This window comes from Balaenoptera physalus (assembly GCF_965194825.1).
Source record: "Balaenoptera physalus genome assembly, chromosome: X".
NCBI lineage: Eukaryota > Metazoa > Chordata > Mammalia > Artiodactyla > Balaenopteridae > Balaenoptera > Balaenoptera physalus.
Window position 1 is genome coordinate 103241620 of NC_138903.1, and position 14263 is coordinate 103255882.

Consider the following 14263-nt stretch of genomic DNA (forward strand, 5'->3'; position numbering starts at 1 on the left):
CCACCTGCCAGTGCAGGGGACATGGGTTTGAGCCCTGGTCGGGGAAGATCCCACATGCCGCAGAGCAAGTAAGCCTGTGCGCTACAACTGAGCCTGCACTCTAGAGCCCGCGAGCCACAACTACTGAGCCCGCATGCCACAACTACTGAGGCCTGTGAGCCTAGAGCCTGTGCTCTGCAACAAGAGAAGCCACCACAATGAGAAGCCCGCGCACCGCAACAAAGAGTAGCCCCCACTCGCCACAACTAGAGAAAGCCCACGCACAGCAACAAAGACCCAATGCAGCCAAAAATATAAATAAATAAATAAATTTTTAAAATATTATAAAAAAAGAAAAAATATAGCAGGTGGGTTTTTAATACTGTGCCACAGGAAATGTCATAATTCTCAGGTGTTACTGTGTAAAGAAGGGGTTCCATTTTTGGCTCATATACTAAGGGAAAGTGACCTTTTCTCAGTAAAAGTCACTTATAATACACCACCATCACCACAGTGGCAGAGGAACATTTGGTGTGCAGAGACTAAACACAGAACTGCACCATCATGCAGCAGTAGACATTTCCTTTTGGGCATTGTAGAAGCAAAGCTTCCCTTAGAAATAAGTAGATGAAAAACTCACAAGTAAATATTTGTACTTTGAGCAAGTATATACACAAAAGCAAGAGTGGTAATAAAAGCCTTGAAGTAAGAAATGGATAGCCCAGTGCATACCAGATGGCGTGAGACAACTCATATACAAAGGGTTAATCACCCCAATATATACAAACATCTTCCAGTGAATAAGAAGAAGCTAACAGAGAAGTAGACAAAGGATATGAACAGATAGTTTGCAGAAAAAGTTACATAAGGCCCTTATTTCCATTTAATTTAATCATATGCACTCATAAGAGACCTGCTAATTAAAGTTATATTGAGATGCCATTATCACCTTTTAGATTGAAATAAATCCAAAGGCTAGTGAGGCTGTGGCGTGGGGAAGTAACCACTCTCCCATATTGCTGATGGGAGTGCAAATTGCACAATCCATATGGAGTCCAGTTGGGTGATACCTCGCAATATTCAAATGCATTCACTTCTAAGAAAGTAGTCTACAGATTGACTCTCACAATGTGCACAGTGAAATATGTGTTGATATATGTACCTGTTTACTAATCGCAGCATTGTTTATAATACCAAAAGCAAGGTAAATATCTACCATTAGGGACAGACTAGATAAATTATGATATATCCATACAATGGACTGTTATGGAAATGTAAAAAAAAAAAAGAATGATGAAGCTCTATTTACCAATGGAGATTTCCAAGATAATACAACTAAATGAGGAGGAAAAACAAGATGCAGAAAATTGTGTTCAGTGTGCTGCCATTTTAATAAAAAGGAGAGAGCAATAAGAATCGTTATTTTTATGCCTAAAAACCACCAGACAGCTATACAGGAAACTCAAAAGAGCATTTACCTGTTTGGAAGTGGGGTTGGAAATTGGATAGAGATGAAAAAATGTATGAGAGGGAGACTTTTCAATTTATACACTTTTGAACTTAATTTTTGCATCATGTGAGTGATTATTTTCAAAAATGTTGAGTAAAGAATTTGTGATCATTAGCTTTGGTTGAGTAACACATTTTTTGGTAAGAAACACTTCTTACCACACCCCATGGACCTACCCATCTAGAACTAGGGAAATTATATTGGGCTAGATTGTTACAGCGTCAGTGGCATTTGTCAACATTGAGAAGAACTCTTTTTTTTATTTTTTCAGACTTTTATTATTTATTTATTTATTTATGGCTGTGTTGGGTCTTCGTTTCTGTGCGAGGGCTTTCTCTAGTTGCGGCAAGCGGGGGCCACTCTTCATCACGGTGCACGGGCCTCTCACTATCGCGGCCTCTCTCGTTGCGGAGCACAGGCTCCAGACGCGCAGGCTCAGCATTTGTGGCTTACGGGCCTAGTCGCTCCGTGGCATGTGGGATCTTCCCAGACCAGGGCTCGAACCCATGTCCCCTGCATTGGCAGGCAGATTCTCAACCAGTGCGCCACCAGGGAAACCCCAGAACTCACTCTTTTAATCTAACATGTCTTAATATCCAAAACATTAATGTATTAATGTGAAGCTTTAAGTTATTTCTCTATAGACATGTTTGTGTGAACTTGTGGACTTGTTCTAATTCCTCTGCTCTGTGATATTATCATTTCTCTTTATATGAATCCCTGTTCACCTGATTTCATTGCCTTTATTTTTTTGTTTTGTTTTGTTTTTTAAACATCTTTATTGGAGTATAATTGCTTTAAAATGGTGTGTTAGTTTCTGCTTTATAACAAAGTGAATCAGTTATACATATACATATGTTCCCATATCTCTTCCCTCTTGCATCTCCCTCCCTCCCACCCTCCCCATCCCACCCCTCTAGGTGGTCACACAGCACCGAGGTGATCTCCCTGTGCTATGTGGCTGCTTCCCACTAGCTATCTATTTTACATTTGGTAGTGTATATATGTCCATGCCACTCTCTCACCCTGTCACATCTTACCCCTCCCCCTCCCCATATCCTCAAGTCCATTCTCTAGTAGGTCTGTGTCTTTATTCCCGTCTTGCCACTAGGTTCTTCATGACCTTTATTTTCCCTTAGATGCCATATATATGTGTTAGCATACTGTATTTGTTTTTCTCTTTCTGACTTACTTCACTCTGTATGACAGACTCTAACTCCATCCACCTCACTACAAATACCTCCATTTCATTTCTTTTTATGGCTGAGTAATATTCCATTGTATATATGTGCCACATCTTCTTTACCCATTCATCCGATGATGGACACTTAGGTTGCTTCCATGTCCTGGCTATTGTAAATAGAGCTTCAATGAACATTTTGGTACATGACTCTTTTTGAATTATGGTTTTCTCAGGGTATATGCCCAGTAGTGGGATTGCTGGGTCGTATGGCAGTTCTATTTTTAGTTTTTTAAGGAACCTCCATACTGTTCTCCATAGTGGCTGTATCAATTTACATTCCCACCAACAGTGCAAGAGTGTTCCCTTTTCTCCACACCCTCTCCAGCATTTATTGTTTCTAGATTTTTTGATGATGGCCCTTCTGACCGGTGTGAGATGACATCTCATTGTAGTTTTGATTTGCATTTCTCTAATGATTAATGATGTTGAGCATTCTTTCATGTGTCTGTTGGCAATCTGTATATCTTCTTTGGAGAAATGTCTATTTAGGTCTTCTGCCCATTTTTGGGTTGGGTTGTTTGTTTTTTTGTTATTGAGCTGCATGAGCTGCTTGTAAATCTTGGAGATTAATCCTTTGTCAGTTGCTTCATTTGCAAATATTTTCTCCCATTCTGAGGGTTGTCTTTTGGTCTTGTTTATGGTTTCCTTTGCTGTGCAAAAGCTTTGAAGTCTCATTGGGTCCCATTTGTTTATTTTTGTTTTTATTTCCATTTCTCTAGGAGTTGGGTCAAAAAGGATCTTGCTGTGATTTATGTCATAGAGTCTTCTGTCTATGTTTTCCTCTAAGAGTTTGATAGTGTCTGGCCTTACACTTAGGTCTTTAATCCATTTTGAGTTTATTTTTGTGCATGGTGTCAGGGAGTGTTCTAATTTCATTCTTTTACATGTAGCTGTCCAATTTTCCCAGCACCACTTACTGAAGAGGCTGTCTTTTCTCCACTGTATATGCTTGCCTCCTTTATCAAAGATAAGGTGACCATATGTGCGTGGGTTTATCTCTGGGCTTTCTATCCTGTTCCATTGATCTATATTTCTGTTTTTGTGCCAGTACCAAACTGTCTTGATTACTGTAGCTTTATAATATAGTCTGAAGTCAGGGAGCCTGATTCCTCCAGCTCCATTTTTCGTTCTCAAGATTGCTTTGGCTATTCGGGGTCTTTTGTGTTTCCATACAAATTGTGAAATTTTTTGTTCTAGTTCTGTGAAAAATGCCAGTGGTAGTTTGATAGGGATTGCATTGAATCTGTAGATTGCTTTGGGTAGTAGAGTCATTTTCACAATGTTGATTCTTCCAATCCAAGAACATGGTATATCTCTCCATCTATTTGTATCATCTTTAATTTCTTTCATCAGTGTCTTATAATTTTCTGCATACAGGTCTTTTGTCTCCTTAGGTAGGTTTATTCCTAGATATTTTATTCTTTTTGTTGCAATGGTAAACGGGAGTGTTTTCTTAATTTCACTTTCATATTTTCATCATTAGTGTATAGAAATGCAAGAGATTTCTGTGCATTAATTTTGTATCCTGCTACTTTACCAAATTCATTGATTAGCTCTAGTAGTTTTCTGGTAGCATTTTTAGGATTCTCTATGTATAGTATCATGTCATCTGCAAACAGTGACAACTTTACTTCTTCTTTTCCAATTTGGATTCCTTTTATTTCTTTTCCTTCTCTGATTGCTGTAGCTAACACTTCCAACACTATGTTGAATAATAGTGGTGAGAGTGGGCAACCTTGTCTTGTTCCTGATCTTAGTGGAAATGGTTTCAGTTTTTCACCATTGAGGACAGTGTTGGCTGTGGGTTTGTCATATATGGCCTTTATTATGTTGAGGATAGTTCCCTCTATGCCTACTTTCTGCAGGGCTTTTCTCATAAATGGGTGTTGAATTTTGTCGAAAGCTTTCTCTGCATCTATTGAGATGATCATATGGTTTTTCTCCTTCAATTTGTTAGTATGGTGTATCACGTTGATTGATTTGCGTATATTGAAGAATCCTTGCATTCCTGGAATAAACCGCACTTGATCATGGTGTATGATCCTTTTAATGTGCTGTTGGATTCTGTTTGCTAGTATTTTGTTGAGGATTTTTGCATCTATGTTCATCAGTGATATTAGCCTGTAGTTTTCTTTCTTTGTGACATCTTTGTCTGGTTTTGGTATCAGGGTGATGGTGGCCTCGTAGAATGAGTTGGGGAGTGTTTCTCCCTCTGCAATAGTTGGAAGAGTTTAAGAAGCATAGGTGTTAGCTCTTCTCTAAATGTTTGATAGAATTCGCCTGTGAAGCCATCTGGTCCTGGGCTTTTATTTGTTGGAAGATTTTTAATCACAGTCTCAATTTCAGTGCTTGTGATTGGTCTGTTCATATTTTCTATTTCTTCCTGGTTCAGTCTCGGCAGGTTGTACATTTCTAAGAATTTGTCCATTTCTTCCAGGTTGTCCATTTTATTGGCATAGAGTTGCTTGTAGTAATCTCTCATGATCGTTTGTATTTCTGCAGTGTCAGTGGTTACTTCTCCTTTTTCATTTCTAATTCTATTGATTTGAGTCTTCTCCCTTTTTCTCTTGATGAGTCTGGCTAATGGTTTATCAATTTTGTTTATCTTCTCAAAGAACCAGCTTTTAGTTTTATTGATCTTAGCTATTGTCTCCTTCATTTCTTTTTCATTTATTTCTGATCTGATCTTTATGATTTCTTTCCTTCTGCTAGCTTTGGGGTTTTTTTGTTCTTCTTTCTCTAATTGCTTTAGGTGCAAGGTTAGGTTGTTTATTTGAGATGTATCCTGTTTCTTGAGGTAGGCTTGTATTGCTATGAACTTCCCTGTTAACACTGCTTTTGCTGCATCCCATAGGTTTTGGGTCGTCGTGTCTCCATTATCATTTGTTTCTAGGTATTTTTTGATTTCCCCTTTGATTTCTTCAGTGATCACTTCGTTATTAAGTAGTGTATTGTGTAGCCTCCATGTGTTTGTATTTTTTACAGATCTTTTCCTGTAATTGATATCTAGTCTCACAGCGTTGTGGTCGGAAAAGATACTTGATATGATTTCAATTTTCTTAAATTTACCAAGGCTTGATTTGTGACCCAAGATACGATCTATCCTGGAGAATGTTGCATGAGCACTTGAGAAAAATGTGTATTCTGTTGTTTTTGGGTGGAATGTCCTATAAATATCAATTAAGTCCATCTTGTTTAATGTATCATTTAAAGCTTGTGTTTTCTTATTTATTTTCATTTTGGATGATCTGTCCATTGGTGAAAGTGGGGTGTTAAAGTCCCCTACTATGATTGTGTTGCTGTTGATTTCCCCTTTTATGGCTGTTAGTATTTGCCTTATGTATTGAGGTGCTCCTATGTTGGGTGCATAAATATTTACAATTCTTATACCTTCCTCTTGGATCAACCCCTTGATCCTTATATAGTGTCCTTCTTTGTCTCTTGTAATAGTCTTTATTTTAAAGTCTATTTTGTCTGATATGAGAATTGCTACTCCAGCTTTCTTTTGATTTCCATTTGCATGGAATATCTTTTTCCATCCCCTCACTTTCAGTCTGTATGTGTCCCTAGGTCTGAAGTGGGTCTCTTGTAGACAGCATATATATGGGTCTTGTTTTTGTATCCATTCAGCCAGTCTGTGTCTTTTGGTGGGAGCATTTAATCCATTTACATTTAAGGTAATTATCGTTATGTATGTTCCTATTCCCATTTTCTTAAATGTTTTGGGTTTGTTATTGTAGGTCTTTTCCTTCTCTTGTGTTTCTTGCCTAGAGAAGTTCCTTTAGCATTTGTTGTAAAGCTGGTTTGGTGGTGCTGAACTCTCTTAGCTTTTGCTTGTCTGTAAAGCTTTTAATTTCTCCATCAAATCTGAATGAGATCCTTGCTGGGTAGAGTAATCTTGGTTGTAGATTTTTCTCCTTCATCACTTTAAGTATATCCTGCCACTCCCTTCTGGCTTGCAGAGTTTCTGCTGAAAGATCAGCTGTTAACCTTATGGGGATTCCCTTGTGTGTTATTTGTTGTTTTTCCCTTGCTGCTTTTAATATGTTTTCTTTATATTTAATTTTTGATAGTTTGATTAATATGTGTCTTGGCGTGTTTCTCCTTGGATTTAGCCTTTATGGGACTCTCTGTGCTTCCAGGACTTGATTAACTATTTCCTTTCCCATATTAGGGAAGTTTTCAACTATAATCTCTTCAAATATTTTCTTAGTCCCTTTCTTTTTCTCTTCTTCTTCTGGGACCCCTATAATTCGAATGCTGGTGTGTTTAATGTTGTCCCAGAGGGCTCTGAGACTGTCCTCAGTTCTTTTCATTCTTTTTTCTTTATTCTGCTCTGCAGTAGTTATTTCCACTATTTTATCTTCCAGGTCACTTATCCGTTCTTCTGCCTCAGTTATTCTGCTATTGATCCCGTCTAGAATATTTTTAATTTCATTTATTGTGTTTTTCATCATTGCTTGGTTCCTCTTTAGTTCTTCTACGTCCTTGTTAAATGTTTCTTGCATTTTGTCTGTTCTATTTCCAAGATTTTGGATCATCTTTACTATCATTATTCTGAATTCTTTTTCAGGTAGACTGCCTATTTCCTCTTCATTTGTTAGGTCTGGTGTGTTTTGACCCTGCTCCTTCACCTGCTGTGTGTTTTTTTGTCTTCTCATTTTGCTTATTTTACTGTGTTTGGGGTCTCCTTTTCACAGGCTGCAGGTTCGTAGTTCCCATTGTTTTTGGTATCTGTCCCCAGTGGCTAAGGTTGGTTCAGTGTGTTGTGTAGGCTTCCTGGTGGAGGGGACTAGTGCCTGTGTTCTGGTGGATGAGGTTGGATTTTTTCTTTCTGGTGGGCACGTCCACGTCTGGTGGTGTGTTTTGGGGTGTCTGTGGCCTTATTATGATTTTAGGCAGCCTCTCTGCTAATGGATGGGGCTGTGTTCCTGTCTTGCTAGTTGTTTGGCATAGGGTGTCCAGCACTGTAGCTTGCTGGTCATTGAGTGAAGCTGGGTCTTGATGTTGAGATGGAGATCTCTGAGGGATTTTTGCCGTTTGGTATTACGTGGAGCTGGGAGGTCTCTTGTGGACCAGTGTCCTAAAGTTGGCTCTCCCACCTCAGAGGCACAGCCCTGATGCCTGGCTGGAGCACCAAGAGCCTTTCATCCACACGGCTCAGAGTAAAAGGGAGAAAAAATAGAAAGAAAGAAAGAAAGAGGATAAAATAAAATAAAATAAAATAAAGCTATTATAAAGCAAAGCTATACAGGCAAAATCTCACCCAGAAGCATACACATATACACTCACAAAAAAAGGAAAAGGGGAATAATTAATATATCCTGCTCCCAAAGTCCACCTCCTGAATTTGGGATGATTTGTTGTCTATTCAGGTATTCAGCAGATGCAGGCACATCAAGTTGTTTGTGGAGCTTTAATCCGCTGCTTCTGGGGCTGCTGGGAGAGATTTCCCTTTCTCTTCTTTGTTCGTCTTCTTTGTTCGCACAGCTCCTGGGGTGCAGCTTTGGATATGGACCCGCCTCTGCGTGTAGGTCGCCTGAGGGTGTCTGTTCCCCGCCCAGAGAGAACGGGGTTAAAGGAGCAGCTGCTTCGGGGGCTCTGGCTCACTCGGGCGGGGGGGAGGGAAGGATACGGATGCAGGGCGAGCCTGCGGCGGCAGAGGCCAGCGTGACGTTGCACCAGCCCGAGGCATGCCATGCGTTCTCCTGGGGAAGTTGTCCCCGGATCACGGGAGCCTGGCCGTGGCGGGTTGCACCGGCTCCCAGGAGGGGCAGTGTGGAGAGTGACCTGTGCTTGCACACAGGCTTTTTGGTGGCGGCAGCAGCAGCCTTAGCGTCTCATGCCCGTCTCTGGGGTCCGCGCTGATAGCCGCGGCTCTCGCCCGTCTCTGGAGCTCGTTTAGGCGGCGCTCTGAATCCCCTCTCCTTGCGCACCGTGAAACAAAGAGGCAAGAAAAAGTCTCTTGCCTCTTCGGCAGCTGCAGACCTTTTCCCGGACTCCCTCCCGGCCAGCTGTGGTGCACTAACCCCTTCAGGCTGTGTTCATGCCACCAACCCCAGTCCTCTCCCTGCAATCCGACTGAAGCCCGAGCCTCAGCTCCCAGCCCCCGCCCGCCCCGGCGGGTGAGCACACAAGCCTCTCGGGCTGGTGAGTGCTGCTCGGCACCGAGCCTCTGTGCAGGAATCTCTCCACTTTGCCCTCCGCACCCCTGTGGCTGCGCTCTCCTCCGTGGCTCCGAAGCTTCCCCCCTCCACCACCCACAGTCTCTGCCCGCAAAGGGGCTTCCTAGTGTGGAAACCTTTCCTCCTTCACGGCTCCCTCCCACTGGTGCAGGTCCCGTCCCTATTCTTTTGTCTCTGTTATTTCTTTTTTCTTTTGCCCTACCCAAGTACGTGGGGAGTTTCTTGCCTTTTGGGAGGTCTGACGTCTTCTGCCACCGTTCAGTGGGTGTTCTGTAGGAGCAGTTCCACGTGTAGATGTATTTCTACTGTATCTGTGGGAAGGAAGGTGATCTCCGCGTCTTACTCTTCCGCCATCTTGCCCCGAGTCCCCTGCCTTTATTTTTCATTTAAAATTTTCTCTTGTTAGTTCTGCCTCACCTCACCTTGGTTCTTCCTGCTCCATCTTCCTGCCCTTTCATTTGCATATACCACGTCTGTTAGTCTATCACTTTCAGTATGACAGTGTGCATACACTTGCAAGCATGCACATCTGTATGGAATTGTGCATACTTATTTCTTGGTTCTGTGAATCTTTGTTGGTGGCATCAGCCTACTCAAACTTCCATTTTTTATATTCTCAAATCCCTTCCGGTTGAAAAACGTCGGTAAACTAACAGATCACTTTTAGAACTTCCTATACATATGAAATGATAGCCTGGTGGCTTGGAAAAAGAGTATGTGCTGTTGAGAAGAGGACCATTTCGTCTTTCTTATGCTCTGTGGGACTAGGGTAGGAGCGAGTAGATGTTGATAATAGGAATCTTGACTCTACTGGGATTGGCTCAGGAAGTGGGACAGACTTGAGTTTACAGGTTGGTCCATCAGATAAAGAGAGAATTGAAAGAGACCAAAAGGGCTGAAATATGTGATGAATGGTAGATTGATGTTAGCTCTTCCATGTGCTTTTGCCTGAACCAAGGATTGTGCTCTTAAATTAGGGACAGTTTTAGCTGTGGAATTTCTGGGATCAGCCTGTAGATGGGGAACATATTTTTTCAGGATAGCGAAAGAGCAGGGTATTTTTTTAATGCTTCTGATGTTTACCAAGTTGGTGCCTCTGTGAAAGGTCAGCCTTATTAACCTCACCTTTCTTACACCTGCTGACTCAAGAAAACGAAAAGGAAACCCCAGTGGTGGCTATTGGCCTATCATTCATTGGCATGACTCAGGATTACTAGAGGCAGTATTAAAGAGGTAATGAGGGGAGGGGGTTGAGACCTTGTTCCAGGGCATATTTGAGTGGGTATGTGTAAGTGTCCAGTCAGGGTTGATGGGGCTGAGAGTATCGGGTACAGGGTAAAGGCATGGCATACCAGGTCATAGCACAGGATAAAGATGGTTTCGATGTTTCAATCAGGTGGAGAGAATCCAGTCAATCAAAAACCGAGTAGGATGTATAGAAGATAGGTAGGTGGGTGGTAGTCATCCTCTGGCAGTTCTGTGCATAAGGAGAGACTATAGTTGACTAAGGAAAACTATACCATTAGCTACCTTCTTCCTCACAACTCCCCAAGCAGTCACAAGGCTGGGTGAGAAGTTCTGGGAAAGCTCTTGACCCCTAAGGGGATCAAGACAGCAAGCAGGTTAGTTGAGCGATTAACGATAATAGTAACAATGGGTAACATTTAGCATGTCCTTGTCATGTTGAGACCCGGTTAAGTGTGTTAAATGTATCATCTCATTTAATCTTCCCAATGATCCTATGCTGCATGTATGATTATTTTCCTAACTTTACAGTTTTGAAAATTGAAGTTCAAAGAAATTGAGTTATTTGTACAGTCTCATAGCATTTCAATGCTAGTTAGGATATGAACCATGAAATCTGATTCTAGATCCCAAGCTCTTAAACTTTAAGGACCAAAGTAAGAACTGTGGACTCAGTCTGGGATGGCAGTGGCAAGGGAAAGATGCAATTTGGGGGCAAACCAGGCACCTCTCTGTCTTTAGGCACAAAATCACCGGTATATCTGTCAGCCATGTTGAACTGGGAAGCAATTTAGGGGCTCCTAACTTGTGACTGGAATCTAGCCTGGGGTTGGTGGCTTACTTTTAAGTCCCACTAACTGTTATGGTTGAGATTACAGATAAACTGTCTATCTCAGTCAGGAGCTGGGACATACCTGGGCCTAATAGAAGCACCCATAAACTTCAACTCTGAGGAAAAGAGGGAAGCAGAGGCAACACTATGGCGTAAAAAGCCCTGCTTCCCAGCCAAGGCAAGTCCTTTTCATGTGGAAAGGAGGCCTGAAGTGGTGTCAAGCATGGGGGAGGGGAGGGGTTTGCTGTATTCTCTTTTCTCTGGCAGTCCTGTTGTTCTGTATTTGCCATTCAGTTTACATAATCTTCCTTTGGATCTAGACATTCCTACTTGAGAATGCCTAGATCTTTCAGGTCATCATGGTACCCTTCAATAAACGACTTAAATTTGCTCAACTGGATGCTTGATGACCTGAAAGGCTAGACATTCATTTTGAAAGTGAATACTACTGAGAAGCTGCCAGGGAAACACAAACCCCTCTATTTGAGTGAAAGCACTCCTTGACAGCAGATTTGTGGCCATCTAGCTTTCACCAAACAGGAACAGCTGCTGAAGGGGGACGGTGGCTTTCTGTTATTGTGAATCACTAAGGGCCACAGACATTTCAGGAAGGGATTTTGAATGATATGTTAGCAGACTGATTGCTGTCAATCTAACTTTGAACCCTCTGCGCTTCCTCCTTAAGCTTTAGCACCTCTTTGTAGATACCGATTGGACTTTCTAACAGTGGCAAAAAAGCAGGAGGCAGGAGTCTGCACGTTTGCTTTTTCTATGTTTGGATAAGCAGTGAATATAAAAATAAAAATTAATATATGACCTGAGTCATCATGTGCCTTTTTTTAGGTTGAGTACTATAGCACAAAGGCAGGCTGATATCAGCACTGTTCCAAAACCCAGAGGAGTTCTGTGTTGTCACTTGTTCAGCAATCAGCTAATGGGCAGACCTTGCACAATAACTTGCTCACTAAGGACATTTGCACTTCTCCCAGAACACCAGGTCCTGCAAGATGAGTGACAAAAATGAGACAATCAATATAGCGAGGGACTTCAAATGTCTTTCCTCCTTAGGAACTTTTCCAAAATCTCACAGTTTGTCTCTTTGATCATAGTTGCCTTGAGACGTAACACTATTGACAGGTGATTTAGTCAGTTACCAAGGAAGAAACTTAGCAACCATCTCACTCTCCTTTTGCAGAGCTCTCTTGATAGCTACAGAAATCCCGTGCATTGTGTAGGTTATCAGTCAGCTGGATGTTCTTAGGGGACAGGAAATAAGAAGTCACACTGATGGATGAATCAAGAAAGACCTCCACAAAGATCACTCACTGCCTGCGGGTAGCCAGGAAAAACCATTGCATGCAATGACCTAAAATCTCAGCAAACATAAATCAGAAGGACCTTGTCAATTGTTTTACAAAACAAGACAAAACACACTGCTTTGTTAAAATACGGAAACTCCAGATGAAGTTCCTCCTGAAATAATCTGTTCCTTAAAGATAAATACCTAATCAGATCTCAGTGCTCACCTCCTAGAGTGTTGGAGTCCCTGTTTGGAATCCAGATTTGAGTGAGGGTAGAGTGGTGCTATAGTTCTGAGTTTGGATTCAGACAATCTATAATCAAATCCCAGCACACAATTAACTAGGTTAGCAGGGGCAGTGCCTTTAACACAGCCTTCCTCTGCCCATAATACCCATTAACCACTAATTAAAGCCACCATCTTTGCTCTGCCAACAAAACTTCAAGACAAGTCCCTTTGCTTTTCCCTTTGATTACCATTCCTAAAGCCCTCTTTTCCAGAAAGTCTAAAGTTATTCTTTGACCTTGCTCAAGGTACTTAAACTTTCATTTTGAAAAAGGTAATAATAGCTTACTAAACTACATTTCAATGTGGGGAGATTGAATCAAATAATATATGTAAAGAATTTACCATAATTGTTGAGATATATTCACCACTAAATAAATGGTAGCTTATTATCACCTTTTAAAATTAATAGCACTAATATTTTAATAATAATAAAAATAACAGTACTTCTTGTTTTTATTATTGGTTGTGCTTAGCTTGCCTGAAGGCATTCCCTTTTACCTGGCACTATGTTACTTCTTGATTTTTTTTCCTCTTTTGGTTCCAATGGTATTTATACCACATAGGGGACATCCATACCTGAAACTGAGCAATTAAGACTTCTTGCATGCACATTTTTAAATGCTTCCTATTAAAAACTCACTATTTGTATAACCACTTCAAATGTGTATTTAGCTCTACTATGTGCTAGGCTCCATGTGAAGCAGTGTCATGTTTAGATCAGGCTTGATTTTTTTAATGGCATTAAAATGGAAAGGACTGAGAGGGGTCAGGACCAGGGAACTAGATGCCTCCCTTGGATTGGAGTAGGCTCTGTGAGGCAAACTCAAATGTAGGTCCTAGAAAGAAGTCCAGGTCAACAAATCAATCATGATAATCAGGAGAGGACATCCCATGCAAGTATTTCACTACATCAGTCAACATCAAAGAATCCATTCAGGAAGCAATAAAGTGAGCCAAGGACAGCAATAAGCAATCCTGGATCAGTAGAAAGTCAATTGAGGCAGAGAATTGGAATAAGGGATGTCTGCTATGTGACCATGTAACAGACCATGTCTGGTTGCATGATCCCATTCACTCGCTTAGAATATACTATTAAGAGCTGGTCCTTGATATTCAGCATATAGAATAGTAGAAGAGACATGAATTCTGAAGCCAGGTGAATGTGGTTAAAACTCCAGGTCTCTTACTTATTTGCTAGATGATTTTAGACACATTATATAATCTCTCTGAGCTTTGATTTTCTTATCTATAAGGTAGAAGTAATATATGTAATCAACAATTCAGGATTGTACACAGAATTAAAGCAGCTAGACTATATCTGGCATTTAGGGGGACTGTTCCCTTATTAGTGTTTATTAAAGTTGTGATCAGGTAGTAGAAGCTCCAGTTTTGAGCTTTCATTTTGAAGGTCTTTAGTCCCTGGGAAGGAAACTGGCAAGGGCAAAGCAGGACTTCAGTCTTAGAATGATGGCCCTAGGCTGGTTATAAGACAGGGAACTATACTCTAACACAGGGAAAAAGTACAAATAAGGAATCCAACTGCAAGGACTAAAGGTAGCCACTTTGTCATAAAAACAAGTTAGAAATCCCATCATCAGGGGAGACCTTCAAGATGGCGGATGAGTAAGACATGGAGATCACCCTCCTCCCCACAAATACATCAGAGATACATCTACATGTG

The 14263-nt window shown here is 41.2% G+C and overlaps 1 long non-coding RNA gene across 1 annotated transcript in view; it reads right to left on the reverse strand.

The window, feature by feature from the left end:
- Positions 1-1742: 1742 nt before the first annotated feature.
- LOC309652107 overlaps positions 1743-14263 on the reverse strand; it is a 430763-nt gene continuing 418242 nt past the window's right edge. Inside the window, exons 6-7 of the long non-coding RNA XR_014258584.1 lie at positions 9291-10394; positions 1743-2230 (exon numbers count right to left, since the gene is read on the reverse strand). This is a non-coding gene — a long non-coding RNA (uncharacterized lncRNA). The remainder of the gene's footprint in view (positions 2231-9290; positions 10395-14263) is intronic.